The sequence below is a fragment of the Megalobrama amblycephala genome, linkage group LG6 (assembly GCF_018812025.1).
Source record: "Megalobrama amblycephala isolate DHTTF-2021 linkage group LG6, ASM1881202v1, whole genome shotgun sequence".
Taxonomy (NCBI): Eukaryota; Metazoa; Chordata; class Actinopteri; order Cypriniformes; family Xenocyprididae; genus Megalobrama; species Megalobrama amblycephala.
In genome coordinates, this window is record NC_063049.1 from 35271888 (window position 1) to 35291589 (window position 19702).

The 19702-nt window shown below is 36.3% G+C and overlaps 1 long non-coding RNA gene across 1 annotated transcript; it reads left to right on the forward strand.

The window, feature by feature from the left end:
• The first annotated feature begins 12721 nt into the window (after positions 1 to 12721).
• Positions 12722 to 19225, forward strand: LOC125270586. Its single transcript, XR_007185390.1, has 3 exons — positions 12722 to 12977; positions 18001 to 18112; positions 18686 to 19225. It is a non-coding gene; the product is annotated as an uncharacterized LOC125270586 (long non-coding RNA).
• The last annotated feature ends 477 nt before the right edge of the window (positions 19226 to 19702 follow it).

Consider the following 19702-nt stretch of genomic DNA (forward strand, 5'->3'; position numbering starts at 1 on the left):
CCAGTCAAGCAATGAGGTTTCTTCTTACTTTAACAAAGAATGGTCTCTGCTTCTAATAAACACCAACTAAGAAGAACAACAACATAGTGAAGACGAAACACACTCTGTAGAGTAGTTTTTCCGTTTAAGGCTACTGTAAAATCAGGCCGGTGCAAAATGGCAACTTAACATGAAAGGGGACCTGTGGTGTATGTAGATAGAAATGGCTCATTCTAAAGTAATAAAAACATAAAGGTTCATTATGTAAGGTCTTTAAACACCACTGAAAACGTAGTTATGTATATATTGCATTTTTGTCAATAGATCCTCCTAAAATTTACACTGAATCTTTAAAGGGAAAGTTAATCAAAAAATGAAAATTCTGTCATCATTTACTCACCTTCATGTTGTTCCAAACCTGTATGAGTTTCTCCTGAACACAAAAAGAAGACATTTTGAAGAATGTTGGTAACCAGACAGTTAACTGTAGCCATTGACTTCCATGTTTTTTTTCCTACTACGGAAGTCATTAGCTACCGTCAAGTGTCTTGTTAACAACATCCTTCAAAATGTCTTCTTTTGTCTTCAAAAATAAAAGTTTCTGCACCAATTTAGTTTTTTTATGGTCAATTTCCACCATCTCTGACTGTTTTTTGCTAAATCCTAGATAAATCAGTCGATCTCACTCATCATTAGTCGGTTGTTGAAGGAGTAGTCAATTAGTTGACCATTGTGATCCATGTCTAGCAGCCTAATTAAGAATGATATTATTTTAAATGGGGTGGATGATTAAGATCACGTCCAGTACGATTACTGTATCTTAGTAACCCTTCCAATTATCTGACCCTTTCTGTCAGAGAGTAAATTAATATACAATAGAGAATATAACACTACTGACTGCCAATCACTTTTGAAGCTGTGACTTTTTAATACATAATAATTTACAAATAATAATAATAAACACATTAAAAATGTGAAAATATATGACTGAAAATGTGATAATATATGCATTTATTTTAATAATCAAAATACAAATAAATAAAATTATATATTACAAATTATTATTATTTTTATTTAATATATTTTAAAATGCCCTTTATTTCTGTGACGGCAAAGATGAATTTGGAGCATCGTGTCACATGATCTTTCAGAAATCATTCTAATATGCTGATTTGGTGCTCAAGAAACATTTCTTATTTTTTTCAGAATTCTTTAATAAATAGAAAGTTAAAAAGAACAGTATGTATTTGAAATAGAAATCTTTTTTTAACATTATAAATGTCTTTACTGACACTTTTGATCAGTTTAATACATCCTTGCTGATTAATCGTATTACTTTCTTTAAAACAAGTTTAAAAAGTGTTCTAGCTGAGTGCATTCACAGGATGAGTCATATTTCTATTTCAACAAACAAACAAAAAGTCTGAGTTCACATTAAAGATGTACAAACACACTTACAGTACCAAAAAATGCTAATTTAACAAACATCATACAGTATCATTCGATATGAGAAAGTCCACTGCAGGCGTTTACTTACCACAGTACTCAAACTTATTTTAATACTTTTATGTCCACATATGGGTGTTTATGGAAATGTTTTGGCTGGCAGCTCTAAAACATTCTGTCCACGGTCTCTTGGAAGGGTTTATGTCAGAATGTCATCTTATTAGCCAAGGTAATTGGATTTCTGAGCTGCCCCTGCTCATGGTTGTGCTCTCTTGTTATGCAGTCCAGTAGCCTCTCGATTCTCTCTGCCAGTCTCAGCTGCTCATTCATTTGTTTATCAGCAGATGGCTTGTTTACATTACAGCTCTGATGACTATGTACATCCATTCCTCAGTTTATTAATCGTTTGGACCGTCCTTCAGTAGTTGTCAAAGTTTAAAAATAATACTTAGCATCATAAAACATTTTTCATCTGTTACTTAATTCGTGTTTATGCAGGCAGAACAGTCGTTCACACTACACTGAATTACATTCTCTCATTAATGCTACAGCGACTAATTAAAAGAAATTCTATTTTGTTTTGTTTTTTTTTGTTTTTGGTTTGTTAAATGAACCGTAATTAAGTATTTAACAAGCAGAACTTCTTGGAGGCACTAGTGCAACCAAAGTCCATTGAAATGTCACTCCAAAACTCTAATGTCATTTATATTAAGTGTATGCTGTAAATCCTTCAGCTAAGACATAGATGGCATTGCAAGTAAGGGTGAAACATGCTTTCTTTGTTAATATGGAGGATGTTCAGGATTGACAGATGCTTGCTGAAAATAAGAAAAATACACAAAGTATATAAATTATATGTAGTAATAAATAAGACTTAAATGGTGCTGATGCATTTTTGAATACCACGCAGTGAGAATAAGATTGACATTCCACAATCACAGAATGTTCTGCCTCCGCTTTCTTCTTTTCTTAGTCATTTAAGTGTAGGAGAACCACAGAAAATGTTTGGTTACACAATCACTATGGATAACAATTGCAGTTTTCAAGATCCGGCTTTGTGTTTGCTCAGGAAAAAGTTTGGACGACGTCAGAGCAGGACAATGGCTTGTCGGTTCTTCAAAAGAAGCTTATGGATAGAAGCTTACCTTCATGATGTTCCATACCTCATCCACACTTTGGGAAACACACACACAAATATGTTTGAACCGTTTTTGTCCATACAATGAAAGTCAGTGGGGTCCAAAACAACAGGAGAAAAAACACACACAAAAAAAAAATATCATTTTGAGTCTCACAGAAGAAAGAAAGTCACCCAAATTTTGACATAACAATTCATTTAACACAACAATGTAATGTCTTTGAACGATCTACATTTTGTTTTGTTTTTCTCACATATATTGATTTATGCAAATAAAGGATTAGTTCACTTTCACAAATTTCCTAATAATTTACTCACCCCTGCATCATCCAAGAGGTTTATGTCTTTCTTTCATCAGTTGAAACGAAATTAAGGTTTTTGAGGAAAACATTCCAGGATTTTTCTCCATATAGTGGACTTTAACAGGGTACAACAGGTGTAAGGTCCAAATTGCAGTTTCAATGAAGCTCTAGACGATCCCAGCAGAGGAATAAGGGTCTTGTCTAGTGAAACGATCAGCCATTTTCTAAAAATACATTATATAATTTTCAACCACAAATGCTCATCTTGCACTGCTCTGCGATGAGCCACACATTACATAATCATGTTGGAAAGGTCACGCATGACGTAGGCGGAAGTATCGAGCATTCGTTTACAAAGTGAACATGCAAAACAGTCGAACACACTTTACGAAAAAAGGTAAAACAACAATGTCGTACAATTTTAAAGTTGGAAAGGTCACGCGCGTCCTTTCCAACATGATTATGTAATGCGTGGTGCATCGCATAGCTAGTGCAAGACGAGCATTTGTGGTTAAAACAAATATAATTTTTTATTTTATTTTTTTTTTTTTAGAAAATTACTGATCGTTTTGCCCGGCCCCAAATGGTACCCTAAACCCTCATGGTCTTCCTCTGAGTCCGCACTTTCGTGACGTAATGCAGCTTTGACTGCCGGGTAAAGTCCTCTGTGTAGCTCGCAGTCTTGGGGGCTCAGCTGAAGTGCGCTTCGAGGGCGCATAGCGGCCGCAAATGGGGCGCTCGCGAGCACCCTTCTGAAACCTAAAATGATGAATGGGACACAGACATGCGCACATGGCAGCCATTGTAAGTCCGAAAGTGCATAGAAGTGTGCCATTTGGGATTCAGCCTTATTCCTCTGCTGGGATTGTGTAGAGCCCTTTGAAGCTGCACTGAAACTGCAATTTGGACCTTCAACCCATTGTACCCTGTTGAAGTCCACTATATGGACAAAAATTCTGGAATATTTTCCTCAAAAACCTTAATTTCTTTTCGACTGAAGAAAAAACGATACACATCTTGGATGACATGACGGTGAGTACATTTTTAGGAATTTTTAATTCTGAGGTGAACTAATTCTTTAATTGTGATTAACTGGGTTATGTAATGAGCATATCAGAAATTTGAATTAAACTCAATCGATTTACAGTGCTAGCTTTCTTAATCTATTCTTTCAGTTGGGCACCCAAAAAGGTCTCTATGACAAGAGGATAGTTACTGAACTACGGAAGAGGATTAGGGCCAAGCAATAATAAAAAAATAAAACCATCTCGAGATTAAAGTTGTTAAATTTCGAGAAAAAACTCGTTAAATTTCGAGAAAAGAGTCTAGATAAAATGTTGAGAATAAAGTAATTAAATTACAAGAAAAAAGTCGTTAAATTACGAGAACAAATTAGTTAAATTATGAGAAAAAAGTCGTTAAATTACGAGAACAAATTCGTTAAATTACGAATTTGTTCTCATAATTTAACAACTTTTTTCTCATAATTTAATTACTTTATTCTCATAATTTAATGACTTTATTCTCAACATTTTATCTCAACTTTTTTCTCAAAATTTAACGAGTTTTTTTCTCGAAATTTAACAACTTCAATCTCGAGATGGTTTTATTTTTTTATTATCGCTTGGCCCTAATCCTCTTCTGTACTGAACTTCAGTTGCTATGGCCTGCAGTTGGAAGAAGAATTTTGAGGACAGTTGAACTCAAAGCTATAGTCCACATGGTTCATATGTGATAGGTCAAGAGCAGTCAAGTTAGTCTGAGGATGCTTTACTGTTAGATATTCTGAAAAGGCTTTTCCAAAAGCTGCCAACCGCTTAAAAGCAAATGTTATACAGGCTACAGACTCCAGCTTTCAGATGTACAGCAAGGGCATGAACCAGACTGCAAAGTGCTTTAGACTGTAAAACAGACTAAATTGAGAGCCTTGAAAAACGAAAAAGAAAAAAAAAAGTATGTATAAAATGACAACAACAATGCTGGGTTTCTGCTTTAGACAGAAACCACGTCAGAGCTACACCATTTGGATTTTAGGACAATCCCTCTTCTGCATCAGTGTAACTAGAAAAGTATACAGTTTGATGTGTAAATACTGTGCAACATTTGCAGTATTGTGTACTACAGTTTGGTGTACAATGTTTAAAGCAAGTAGCAGTTTCCCTTAAAATTGCTCCACTGAAAAAAGGTCCCAGCTCCCAATAGCAAAGGTGATACAAGTGGGCATGAATTAATAATAAATAAATAAAAACACATCTGACAGCTGTCAAAGTTTCCTCCAGACACACATTCTTACATTGTTTCAATGAAAAGCAATAAAAGTTTATAATTACATTTTTGGTGTGCTGGCTGACATTGGTCCATATTACAAATAGCAAGTGCTTGGCCAATGTGTTGCTACAAAAAGGTGAAATCCCTGACTTAGTCCTCTACAACCAATGCAATTTACTATGCCCTTCAAAATGAGACGACACGTCCCCTATATAAAAGGACGTGTGCTGAAAGAGTTCCAATGGCGCAGAGGTCACAAAAATGTTCTCTTAAAAGATGTAGTCAAAATGTAAAGAAGAATTAATATTTCATGGCAGGGTTAGTCATGAATTCTATATGAGGATATTGGGGTAAAATGTGACACTTTTTACTTGAAAATGTCCTTTAGGCAAGGAGAAATGAGAGAGAGCTAAAACTACCCCTAATTATATTTGAGGATATCTGCTATCAACTGAAATGAGAAGAAAGTGTAACACCATAATTGCAAGCTTCAGCTTCGAGGGCTTTTTTTGCTAAAAGCAATTGTAAACACAGTTAATAATGTCGTTGGTTTTACCATATCAGTTCGAGCCAGAGTTCTGAAAATGCGGATGGTCGAGTCAAACGATCGGAACCAACTTTGCAAGCAGAACATTTCACATAAGCACGCTAGTCTTTGTCAAGGCATTGTACTCTCCCAGGTTCAGGAAGTTGTCCTCTGTAAAATGCGCTGTGCACAAGCAAAATTTTCAATTGTACTACTCAAGAACAGCTTTATAAATAAATCTTAACCTCTAATTCCTAATTTCATCCATTTCCGGAAGGCCAAACGAAGCGGTTTTCCTTTTGCATCCAAACACTCAGTGTTTCCGTGACATGATGACAACATTTACTGATCTAATCAACTAAAATGCATTTAAAAAATGAATTTGTAGGCTGTTTTTTTTTTTGTGGTACAATCAAAACATTGTACTGTACATGGTTTGAGCATCTAGACTAGCCCAACAGAACATCATTAGCAAAACTAATGGTGTGAAGTTTGGGGTGGGACTATCAAATGGTGTGATAAATGGCAGGTAAGGGAGGTTTTGAGGAAACTTTTTTTAAAACAAACAAAACATTATTTTTGCAATTACAATTGTTGCAGCGAGTGGCACACTTCGGTTTTAAGAGAAGACTTGCAATGGCTTGAAAACACCACAGACGTTCTACACATATGCCCTGCAACATAAATCCTTCTTAGAATAAAATAAAATATATTAGAATGCAGAGAAATATTGTGGAACTTCATCCCCAATCACAATGCAAGCAGCCATGACAGGCATTAGTGAGAAATGTCAATAACTGAGCCCATAATCCTTAGCAAGAAAAGTGTTTGACATTCTCTACTGAATGACAAGTAAAAAGGCTGCAGGCACACTTGGTCTGAATGAGGAGCTGTGCTTATGTTAATGGATTAAAAAAAAAAAAAAAAAACACCTCCCAAAATGGAACTGAGGTACAGATGACATCTGACTGGCTTGACACAAACATGTTCAAAATAAGGCTAGAAAAGGGTAGAAAAAATGTCAAGCTTGATATGATGTTAAACTTCAGGTCACGGTCCAAAGAAAGGTTTATGAAAAAAGAAAGGTACTTTAAGGATATCAAAAGCTTCTGAGAATTTCTCTGTTAACTTCAAAAATGTAATAAGACTTCTCTAGGGTTAATAAATAATTATTTCTAAGCCCTACATTATTTATAGGCATTGCTGCCCATTATGTTGCAGGACATATAAGTAGATCTGTGAATATTAGCTGTTTTTATAAATTCAAGTGTTATAAAATAATAATAATAATAATAATAATATATGTATGTGTATATATATATATATATATATATATATATATAAATTACAGGTATGACAACTGACAGGTGAAGTGAATAACACTGATTATCTCTTCATCACGGCACCTGTTAGCCTATTAGTGGGTGGGATGTATTAGGCAGCAAGAGAACATTTTGTCCTCGAAGTTTATGTGTTAGTTTATGTGTTACAAAATGTGATGGCTAGATGACTGGGCCAGAGCATCCCCAAAACTGCAGCTCTTGTGGGGTGTTCCCGGTCTGCAGTGGTCAGTATCTATCAAAAGTGCTCCAAGGAAGGAACAGTGATGAATCGGCGACAGGGTCATGGTCGGCCAAGGCTCATTGATGCACGTGGGGAGCGAAGGCTGACCCGTGTGGTCTGATCCAACAGATGAACTACTGTAGCTCAAATTGCTCAAGAAGTTAATGCTGGTTCTGATAGAAAGGTATCAGAATACACAGTGCATCGCAGTTTGTTGCGTATGAGGCTGCATAGCTGCAGACCAGTCAGGGTGCCCATGCTGACCTCTGTCCACCGCCAAAAGCGTCAACAGTGGGCACGTGAGCATCAGAACTGCACCATATATATATATATATATATGTGTGTGTGTGTGTGTGTGTTTTAAACACTTATCAAGTATTATGTGCATTAAAAAAAACGATGATAAAAATAATAATAATAATATGTTCTTTTATACAAAACACCTTAACGGTTGACAAAAAACTACTCTCCCAAAACCTTAACACATCTTAACTTCTTAAAGGTGCTACAGAGGATCTTTTCGTCGACTGAGAAACCAAAGACTGTTACTGAGTTTAAGAACAACCCCCCTCCTTCACAGCTCATTTCGAGGGAACGCCCTCCCAAAACTCGTGCACGAGTATCGGAACACGAGTGTTTACCACCGGCATTCGCTGTGTCGTGTTAGTGGATTCATTATGTCGGACTCACCGCAGGTAACTCATAATCTGCAGTTGTTACTCCTGACAAAAACATTGCATGCGGCGCCTGTGGAGTGTGGAAAGTTACTGGAGCGCGCAGCCACGCACGTCTCGCACAAGGAACGTAATGGCAGTGATTGACAAGCCAGAGGGCCAATCGTTTATGCGATGGCCCTACCTCGCGCACAGATGATGTATATTAATATTATTCCTTTCAGTGCACCTAATAAATAGTCTTTTATCAGTTAGTAAAGACAGTTTCAAGTAATATTGCAAAAATGTATAAAACAAAACATCCTCTGTAGCACCTTTAACACTAGAAATATCATCCATTTATGTATATTCAAAGTCTCTTTCAGGGAGAAAAAAACAAAAAAAAAAACAGTGGCCATATTTGCATTTTGTGCATCCAAGAACAATTCCGATCTAATTGAATAGGGAAATCCTGAAATCTCAAAAACTGTTTGCCAAAGTCGCATTTAAATAACATATTTCAAATCAGCAACAAAATCTGACATGAACTGTCCCATAAATGTCTCTTGCGCTCAAATAGAATTGTTACAAATAGCATGTTGCACAAAATTATTTTGTTTGACAGTTACATTTGTATCCATTTTCCCCTTTAATATCACATAATTTAACAACATCTGTTTCCTGGAATATTTTACAGAGTTGTCTCACTACCAGTGTTGGGGGAAACATATTACAAGTAATCTGAGTTACGTAATCAGATTGCTTTTTTCAAGTAACTTTAAAAGCATTACCTTATTACAAATATCTGAATTATAGTTTTTCAAATAAGTAATGCAAGTTACTTTGTTTTCCCATTCATAGACTGACCCCTCTCCTTTCCCGTTGCTGAGAAAATGGGGAGTAAGGTGCAGTTGTGTAAACATGATGGTTACCATAGTTCTAGATTAAATGTGAACATGTTTACTTCCCTCACTTGCACAAAAACCAATTCAGTATTCCTCAAAACTAATAAAAATAGCGAAATGCAAACTCAGAATATTATGTTAAATAACACAAATACTTTGTATTAAATCTCACTTTATTAGCCAATGCCTTTGCTGCTGACCTTCAATGATCCAATTCAACCATACTAATAAGCAAATATGATTTTAAATAAACTTCATATTTGTGTTTGGTTTGTTTAGGCTGCGCCCTCTACTCGGGCGTGAATTTACATTTCCTTCAGCCTGAGGCTTATTAATTTCACTTTTGGTGTGAAAGAGCCTTTAAATTTACCAAAAAAACACAATTAGTTACTTTTTTAGGGAGTAACGCAATATTGTAACATATTACTTTTAAAATCAACTTTGCATTGACTCCAATAAATCACATTTCATTAGGAATTGTTCCTTTTGTGTCTTTGGTAAAATCTTAAAGCTAAAGTTTGCATCATACATAGCTCTGTAAGTTCCAATCTACATGTACAAGACACCCTGTACTTTTACAATGTATAGAGACAAAGAACCTTTCACTGTAATTGCAGTCAAGGATTAATTTATAGACACTGTACTTAGGCTTTAGGTGCAAAGATGACATTTTCACACTGTATGATAACACAGATTTCCACAGATCGAAGTCCTTTAAAGGCCACAGTCAATTTTGACAGTTTGACTTTTGGGGATATGCTTAAATTCAGTGGTTCCCTTTAAATTACACATATATTTTCTTTAGATTCAAAAGAAATACAAGAAAAGTATCCTACTAACTACCTATCTTCCAGTCATTGTCATCTGACTGTCCTATTGCTATTGACGACTTTGAAATTGGAACACTGCTAGAATGTGTGATAAGGTGGACCAACTTCATCATTGCTGCCATTTATATCCACTATTGTTTTTTTGAGCTGAAGGAAGGAAGAGCCAAATGCATGATTCATCCAAGTGTTTCAACCATATACTTGTCCAATTTGTGAGCAAATAATTCTCTTTAGTCAGATATTATCAATGAATCCCCAGTCTAGTTCACAAATTTTAAGGCATATATTGGGATTTTGGAACTATGCCATCCAGCATGTCATCCAAAATTTTCTGCAATCTGCCTAAATGTTTAATCAATCTGTTCAGCTGCAAATATAAGCAGATGGAGGCCAAACGAGTCCATGGCCATGACATGGCACCATCATAGTTCACTATGCCAGCAGATTAGACCCTACCATACAACACCCACACACAGAGCCCAAACAAACGTCAAATCGTTAATCACTTTGAAGAAGCAATTTGCAGAGCACCTGTCTGAAGCAGTACACTATTAGGAGACTCCTGGAGAGGAGGACCGTGGGTCTAATAGCTGAGAACAGAGCTTATTTCTACACATATTGGCTAGAACAAGGTGGACTGTACAAACAATTTACTCCAGAATTGAACCTGTGCTCAGCCACTAAGAACCAGCATGAAATGGCCATTTTTCAAGAGGACTATTCACTGGGGTAAGGGTGGCTTGGCTTGGCTTTGCAATGTCTTCTGAAGTTAATGATTTAACCTAATGTACTGTGTGTCTTTAATACAGACAGAGAAGGAGAGCAGTATAGACAGTAGTGGGCCTGTTGCTGGGTAAGGCTGCAGGTTCCTTAGAAAACTAACCATCCTACAATGATGACTAAAAGCTGTTTCACACTGCCCCAACAAACAGCATCATTTTAAACACTTTAGTTAGCTGTTGTATTTACAGTGTTGAAAAAGATTTGTCATGTTCACGCCTTGATTAAGTGATTAATCAATTATTTCTCAGATTATTTGTCTAAAAAAATGTATTTTCTGTATTTTATATAAAAAAATGTTATTCCACATCCTATATAGCCAATGGTGTCCACCAAAAATGTGCAATTTATAAGTAAGCAATAAGGTACTCAAAGCTAGTGCTCAGTGTTGCCAGATCTCGCGAGACAAATAAGCAACCAGGCCTGTGAAAACAAGCCCAAAACAAGCGACTTTTTCTACGGAGCCCAAAATGATTAACCTCGGTGTAGTTAAACTTGAAAAAATGTGTATATTGACGTCTTTCCGCGTTTGAAACAACATTCAATTCTCATGTTCACTCATGTTTATTTGACGCTATAAATGGACTAGTAGGAAGAGATGATCGGTTTACGAGCCTCTTGAACTGAGGCGCTAGCAATCCGTCACGACCATGGTCACAACACATTAAAGAGCCACAAAACGGTTTTTATTGTTTGAATTTCTTAAACTTCACAGTTTTAAAGCTGGGACTTTGTTTAATATCGTAAGTAACCTGCTCTGTCTTGTCTGTCGACGTGTTGCCAGTATCCTCTTTGCTCCACGATGTATTTTTCACTGTGTGTGGCGTGACAGCGCCACGGCTTGTCGGACAAAGCAACAGTAACTAAGGGGGGCGGGTCTTTGCGAAGGGCCAATTAGAAGCAGGATGTGGGTGGGGAAAAACTCTCCTGTGTGTATGGGGACTGGGGGGGACAGAGAGAACAGGCTAGACAAACTCCAACATTTAAATAACATATAGAAAATATTATGGAGCTGGGATCAAGCCCAAAATAAGCAACTACACTTTAGAAACAAGCCCAAAAAAACGCGACCCGCGACTACCAATATTTGTAAGCGACTTTACAGAAAAACAAGCCCAAAGTCGCTTATAATAAGCGGACTTGGCAACACTGCTAGTGCTTTATTTAAGTCACGGCTGAAGGGCGTTGTTTGCTTCGCTTCACGTCGTGCCATGCAACCCCTTCAGGCGTGACTTATTCATGATACAGCACTAGCCTTGAGTACCTTATTGCTTTTATAAAACGGTTACCACACAATACAAATATTAAAGCCAAAAATATGTATCAATGCAACTTTCATTAAAATATTTCACCAAAAATATTTCCTTCCGCCCGAAAAAATAGTCCCTGGCCGTGAACAGCAACAGAAGTTACATTATTACGCCATTAGATGGCGGCAAAGACTGTCTTTATGAGTGTGTCAGTCAGTAGCTAAGACTTTTGCTGAAAAGACTGAAATGAAAGCTCAAGCGTAAGTTCTGCCAGGAATATGCTAATGTTACGTCACTTATTAGTTTAGATCTAAATAATCATTATCTAACACTTGGAGTATAAAAGATCGGTACTTACACATGTCTGAGTTCGGAGATGCTGACGCCAACCTCCACCTCCATCCTCCCCACCACCGCAGGATGGTCCCTGTCCATACCTCCCGGGGGGTCGGCTACGCCCCTGCCTTTATCTCCAGGCAGGAAATGCAGAGCCCACAACCCCTGACCTGAAGTAAAATGCTAAATCTGAATGGAGGTAATAAACTCACTCACTTGATCTCTTTCTGACAATACTCTTCTACATAATACAGTAAGATTCAATGTACAATATCAACTGAGAACATATTTTTTACGTTGCAAAGAGTGGTGGATAAGGGTGTTATAGCCGTGTTTTATTGTGAATCAAGGACAGCAACCAACCGTTTTATAAAAACAAATATAGACCCTTTTCACAGACTGTGAAGACGCGTTTTAACTAGGGCTGTGCTCAGAATATCGATACAACGATACATCGTCATGAACTCCTGACGATGCGCGTATCGATACAGCAGCTGCCGTATCGAGTCTGTCTTGCATTTAAATCTAGCCAATCACGTGATGTCAATTGACGCTAGCAAGCAATGCAAGCAGACATTCACGTTTCTGTGAGCTTTCATTCGTAAATAATCAGCTGTTTTATCGCGAATGTGAACAGGAAATGCGCTCTCGAACGGAGAAACACGCGATCTCCAAGTCATCGATCAAAGCGTGCTAACGTTTTAGGACAGGTCGATGGTATATAAATCATGCCCGAACGTTAGCGTTTGTCAATCAAGCCAAACCGTCCATTTAGAAACCGAGAAATTTGGAGGCCGATCTCTCAGGTTGACGCGCGAGCTGGCTTGACTTAAGTTTTCGTGAGGATATAGTTTATGGACTGTTTTGATTTCGGTAATTACATCTAGAAAGGTAAAAGCAGTGATGACATATATAATAGAGATATCTGAAAGTGAAACGAAAGTGATATTGGCCTCGTCCAGTGGGGAGGACGCACGAGAGGAGACCTGCGCATTTAATTGGTATGTGTATACTGTAATACTGCATTTACAATGCTTATAAGTGGCGTGCACTTTGATCGTGAAAGTGAAAGTGCCCTTTGCGGTCACATCGCATCATTTAAATCTTGTTAACATTAGTTAATGCACTGTAAACCAACATGAACAAACAATCAACAACTGTATTTTTTAATAACTAACATTAACAAAGATGAACTAATACAGTATGTATTGCTCATGGTTAGTTCATGTTAATACATTATCTGATGTTTAATAAATGAACCTTATTGTTAAGTGTGTATTGTAAACTCATGTAGCCCATATTTTGTAGACCACGTTAATAAAAAAAATGTTGTTCTAGAACATATTTTGAGTTGATATCCAAAAAAAATCATTTTTACAGATGGAAAAAAAAAACAGGCAGTATAGACATTATTATAATATTATAGCCAATATAATTAACCAACTTAGTTTTCTAACAGTCAACTTACTGTTGCAAGTGAAATTAGTCATTGAGCTTTGTTGATATGCTTCAGTGTCACTATAATTGTCAATTCAGTTACTGAGGGAGTGACTTTAAAAGCAAGCTTTTAAAAGAAGCTTTTTTGTGACAATTTTTTTATATTTAATTTAAATCATTGTTTTTTTTTAATGACAAAAACAAAATAGTTTTTCAGTTATCACGACTGTTATAACACTGGTTATTCAATAAACACATATTACTGTTACTAAACTCTGCTCAAAATAAATTTAAATTCTAAATTGAACCATATCGTGATACGTATCGTATCGTGGCTTTAGTATCGTGATGCGTATCGTATCGTGACATTGTTGGTGATACACAGCCCTAGTTTTAACGGTCATCAATATCGTAAATCCTGCAAAGTTTTTTGTATTTTCATTTTTTTTTTTTTTAAGTATTATAACAATACACTTAGTATTATATTACCTTTGCATCAAATTACAAAAAAAAAAGTTAACTGCTGTGAGGGTGTTCCTAATACAGCGGCTGGGAGTGATAGTAAAAATGACATTTTTCTCTTCTGACTGCTGTTATCAATCGCTCTCTATTTTTTTCCTCTTTTTGAAAGTTATGAAAACACTATTGTGGAGTTTTTCTTTTGATATTTGAGCAAATGAAAACATAAAAAATATATTTAATGAATTCTCTCATTCATCGCTATAGAATTTTACCCAACTATGACGATTTCCGTTTCTGAGAAACCCGGAAATGTGAAAAGGGTCTATTATATCTGTGTAGGCTGACTAGGCTCTGCTACGTTCTCTGCAAAAAGGACTTAAAATATGAACATTACATTTCAAGTAAATAACTGTTTGTCCACAGTTTTATAAGCAAGTTCTTTTTTTTTTTTCTTTTTGCATTACTTGTAGAATTTTATACCAAAATTGAATGCCCAGCAACATAAAATTTTAATGTTTGAGTCCAAATTATTGCTGAGGAAAAATGTATTGAGATAAAATCTTATGTATTTGAGACAATCAATGAAAATCTGCAATAATTTTTTTATATTTCCATATTGTTTAATTTTTCCTACAGTTCATGGATGCAGTCAGATTTTGAACTTTTTTAGTCTTGTAAATTTAGAGGGGAAAAAAAGTTATTTTTAAATAATCAAAGACTTTATATTTTACCTTCATTCACTGCCTTTATACATCCTACATGTAAAGTGCTAGTGCCATCCACACAGAACCAAACTCATTCATTCAGGACCACATTTTAAACATAAAATATACAAATACATACCTGAAGCAATTTAGATAGTGTTGGCAGTATGGTTATGTTGTAGACAAAACTCCCTGCCCATGGCTGGACAGAGTGGAATGAGCCAATTTTGAACCCCCAAAACAAAAACAAAAACCATACTCATCTGATGCTGAACAACATTTTCTGTATGCATCACTATACAGCCAGCTGGAAAATGCTAAGAGCTCAATGCATTACAAACTCACGACTAGAGACACCTGATGGAAACATATCCAACTGGGGGAAGCATGCACCCTGCAGGCAGCATATTTTAAGCATTAAAGAAATAGTTCACCCAAAAATGCAAATTCTGTCATTATTTACCTCATGCTGTTCCAACCCATGCAATATTATTGTAATTTTCAAAACATAAAAGAAATCTTAGAGTCTCTGCAGCTTTTCTATACAATTAAAGTGGATGGTTATTTTAAATGCCAAGCTCAGGACATTCTGCTCAAGATCTCTTTTTGTTTTCTTGAAAGAAATAAAATAATACCATGTTGTAGTGACACAAGATAATTTATTTTATTTTTCAAGTGAATTATTGCTTTAAGCAACAAACAGGTTGCTGTTAAATCAGAATGCTTTAAAATGCACACAAAGACCAGTTAAATAACCAGCCTTAGTATCTCACTTTTATTATCCCTTAAAAATTGGAATTGGAAATTGGAACAAAGGGGTCTCACAATGTGCAGAAAAGTGCAATATGCCACCAGACAATAGACCATTTTAATGGTGTATTCAATAGTCTACACCTAGAACCAGAAAACACTTACAGAAATACACAAACAAATAAAAACAATACTTAAAGGTGCACTATGTAATATCTTCTGTCCGTTAGAGGTCGCTAGATGCCCATCCAAAACAAAGGCGTAGCTTGATGATGCCAAGTTTGAGTGCCGAATCTTGGGACATGTGGTCTTCACCTCAACGGCTGGTGGAAAATAATCTTGATAGGACTCAGGAAGAAATCATGTTCATGGATGTGATTATTAACATTACTGTAGTATGAAGCAGAGCAGGACCGAGTGTTGTGGGAGCTGAACGAGGCCGCTGGAGCGATCGCGCAACACACTCCGTGAGCAGCGGGACTTTTATTATGCCACAGTCGCCGGCGCCGCTTCTGCTTTTCCGGTCATGAGTATGAGGTAACGCAGCTCTGTTTATCATATTAGATACATTTGAGTGTGTTGAAAATGTAATAACGTTACTCTGTGCGTTCACTCGGCGGCTGCTGTGAGACACTGTTGCACACTGCAGTAAGCTGATCGATTTTAGAATATCATATTAATAAATGCTGGATGGCTTGTGTTGATAAATGGCATGCAATTAATTTTAATATGTATTGTATGATGGAGAAAATTCTGTATTACTAAAAATAAAGCTGCATCTGATTATGCTATGTTAGCTATTTAACAAAATAGTGTTTTTCTCTGAGGCATGGTAAAGCATGGTACTCGCAGAAAAACAAGAAAATTAGATTTAAACAATAAGACTAAACGTGTTGAGCTATATAACAATAATTCGATTTCTGTCTATAAATGTAACCAAACAGTTGTTCCCTTGTCTATTAAGACTTAAATATTAAAGCGTCTTTGGTGTTTTCTACAAAATAAAACTGGAAACCGAGGGTAATGCGGGTATGACACAATTGAGAGGCGACTCCTCACACGTCCCGGCGCCTTGGTTAAAATTGCAATTTTCTCACAATTTACAAATAGTTGCAAACATTTGGGATGTTGTAAGTACTCAAGTGAACAAAATATATAACACTGGCCTAGTGGTTTTTGGATATTTTACTGCAAAATTCTTACATATTGCACCTTTAACTGCTTCTTGCTTCTATAACAAATCACATATACTGTAACACATCTAAACAACAGAGAAAACATATACAGCTTAGGCCAGTGCTGGCTTCTCTCTTTCTTGGCTTTCCCTGAATGAAATGCCAACAGGCAGTGTTGGGAATAACACATTACAACTACAAGTAGCTTGAGTTACGTAATTGGATTACTTTGTTCAATTAAAAATGGAACTGGCACTGCATTTATTCCATAAGTTGAATAGAGATACAGCATAAGCTTTTTGAAGAGTCCGGAAAGCCAGTCTGGCGGAAGCACTTGCGAGACAATCATTTCCGTTTATAAAGCATCTACATTTTTTTTTTTTTTAGAAAATGACCGATTGTTTCGCTAGATAAGACCCTTATTCCTTGTCTGGTAACATTTAAAGCCCTTTGAAGCTGCACTGAAACTGTAATTTTGACCTTCAACCATTTGGAGACCATTGAAGTCCATTATAAGGAGAATAATTCTGGAATGTTTTCATCAAAAACCTTAATTTCTTTTTGACTGAAGAAAGAAGGACATTGACATCTTGAATGACATGGGGGTGAGTAAATTATCAGAAAATTTTTATTTGAAAGTGGACTAATCCTTTAATCTTCTAACTCATGACTGCTTTGTCGGACAAAATGGCGGATTCGGTGTTATGACTGGTTAGATTGCTTGTCAATCAAACTCCCGGCGAAGGGTCAGTTCCAAATATAGCGGGATCCTCTGTCTATCACACTGTTTTGATTGACATCATCATGTGTTGTTGTTGACTATTATAACTCATGTGACATGCCAGAACTACTTTTTTTGTGCTTAAAAACATTCAAAAAATATTATGATAAATATAATTAATTAATTAATTAATTATGATTAATCGCGAATTCTATGGCGCTTTTGGATGTGTCGCTCAGCGTTGATTTCTCGCATGTCATGTGACATGATCGCCAAGTATTTAAAAACACTGTTATATTTTGATTATTAGTATAGATGTGAATAATCGCTAAATTTTCATTTGTGGTCGAACTAATTTGTCATTGGAGAATATTTTTATCTACCTTTTTTTATTAACCATCAACATAATAATATATGTATATACAGTACATAAGTAGCTATGTGTAGGTATATTTAACCAAAAATAATATAAACCAAAAATATAGTATTATTATTGATAGGCAAACTGTTCCTATTAGAGCAAACTAATTTAATGTAATCATAATCTATGACATATTATCTGTGCTGCCAATTTGCTGGCACCACAGTCATGTTTTGCTTTGCTCTATGGGAACAGACCATGGAAATGACAAGCTCCTCTTTGTGAGTGTGTGTTCTCGTGTTCAGAGAGCCTGTGTATGTCAGCAGCAGGAGGCTGATCCTGGACTCAGTCCAGAACTGTCCTACACTGCCAGCCTGGACACCACTTGTGAAAAAGATCCCTCTTCTCTCACAGTGCACAGCAGGGACTCTCAGCCAGGAGTGTGATGGAAGGCAGGCATTTTCTGGATTTGAGAAAGAGAGAAGGAGAAAAGACACCAAAAGAAATGGATAAAGAAAGATAAGAAGTGAGATGCAGAAGATTTGTAACTTTTGTTCACTCTTGCCGCAGTCTTTTATAGTGCATATGTGGAGTTTCATTAAGGAGCAGAGGTGAAAATGTGCAGTCTCTAAATGTATGCTCATAAGCCAAGCAGTATTAGAGACAGATGATATGAGAGTCAGTCAATGGAAAAAGTTATTAATTTGACAAAATGAGTGGGATGGATAAGTCAGTCTGGACTCTTATTAGAAATTGTGAATACATGTATTACTAGAACACACTGGAACTTTTTGATGCTATAGAAAAATGTCTATAATGTGTCTCTTCGTCATTGCTCACGACCATAATCAGAGGCATCTCATTAGTATTTGTAGGTTTTTGAATGTACAGTATACAAATTTGTTTGGATAGACATAAAACATACTATCAATGTCTAAAAAATACTATAGTGTGCTATAAAACAGCTATAAAAACTAACTAATGAGAGCTGTTTGTCAAAGAGAGGGGAAGTATATCTCACTCTTTTTTTCTGCCCTTCTCTCATTTGACTCTATTACTCTTTTACTCTACTTCCCTTAATGTCAAATTACTCTCACAGATTGGCGGTGACTCAGTTAAGGATTAAGGTGCTGTCTGTCTGTCATTCGGCCGGTGGTGGAAGGCACTGGAGAACCCCAGGGATCTGGTGCCGTGTCACTGTGTGTGGTATCAGCATAGACAAGGACAAGAGTAATCAATACGATTCGCCACTTCAAATGAGACTCACTCAGCCATTGTTCAACACCAAGCAGGCCAAAAAGAGGCTGATGTTTTGTCCAACTTTTTCTGTCATTCTAGAATAAAAATAGCCCTGTTTCGATGTACCACAGAAAATCTGCCAAAAGTGTGCATCAAAGGCAATTATACCTGTACAGGCCTCATCCACTGCAGCATACTGCACATTTCTGTGTTTGAAAGCATGGGCAGCTATTTAAGTTTTAGCAACAAAAATACATAATGAAGAAAGCAAAGACTCCTCAAAGATAAGAACTTTTAAAGCATTTAGGAAATGTAATGGTTAATCCAGGTATTCTATCCATACATAATTTGTGTTATTTTTACAGAAAAGTACTGTGAAAATGCTGGAATAAAACCTGTTAAAGGCACAATATTTAAGACTTTTGGATTAAAATATCCAAAAACCACTACAATGTTATATATTTTGTTGACTTGGGTACTTACATTATCCCAGATGTTTCCAAGAATGTTTAAAGGTGCCCTCGAATGAAAAATTGAATTTATCTTGGCATAGTTAAATAACAAGAGTTCAGTACATGGAAATGACATACAGTGAGTCTCAAACTCCATTGTTTCCTCCTTTTTATATAAATATATTTGTTTAAAAGACCTTCGAAGAACAGGCGAATCTCAACATAACACCGACTGTTACGTAACAGTCGGGGTGTACGCCCCCAATATTTGCATATGCCAGCTCACGTTTCCAACATTATAAAAGGCATTAGACAAGGGCAGCCAGTATTAACGTCTGGATCTGCACAACCAAATCATCAGACTAGGTAAGCAAGCAAGAACAATAGCGAAAAATGGCAGATGGAGCAATAATAACTGACATGAT